We start from the raw sequence: 376 nt of genomic DNA, 5'->3' as shown, positions 1-376 counted from the left end.
TCTTGCCTGGAGAATCCCAGGGACGGGGGAGCCTGGTGGGCTGCTGTCTGTGGGGTCGCACAGAGTCGGACATGACCGAAGCGACTTAGCAGCAGCAGCAGCAGCAGCAGCAGCAAGTTTTAAGGGGCACTGAGATTTAAAAAAATGAAGAGATATTGGGAGAATATAAAATTGAAAGGAATAGACACTAAGGAAGATGTGTGTTTGTGAACAGAATAGCATGCAAAATAGCATGAGGTCATGACTGATCTGTGTAGTTGTACGGCAGAAACCAACTCAACATTGTAAAGCAGTTATCCTCCAATTTAAAAAAAAAAAAGGAAAAAGAAGAAGAAAAGGAAAAAAATAAAGTTTAGACAAAGAGATGAGGCCAAAA

General features: G+C 42.0%; 1 protein-coding gene across 1 annotated transcript in view; it reads right to left on the bottom strand.

Annotated features, from left to right (window-relative positions):
• HEPH (hephaestin) overlaps window positions 1-376 on the bottom strand; it is a gene marked incomplete at its 5' end in the record, with an annotated part of 17,753 nt that overhangs the window by 4,204 nt on the left and 13,173 nt on the right. The gene's annotated exons all lie outside the window — the stretch shown is intronic.

The sequence above is a fragment of the Bison bison genome, unplaced genomic scaffold (assembly GCF_000754665.1).
Source record: "Bison bison bison isolate TAMUID 2011002044 unplaced genomic scaffold, Bison_UMD1.0 scf7180017851384, whole genome shotgun sequence".
Classification (NCBI taxonomy): Eukaryota; Metazoa; Chordata; class Mammalia; order Artiodactyla; family Bovidae; genus Bison; species Bison bison.
This window is presented reverse-complemented; position numbering and strand designations above follow the sequence as displayed.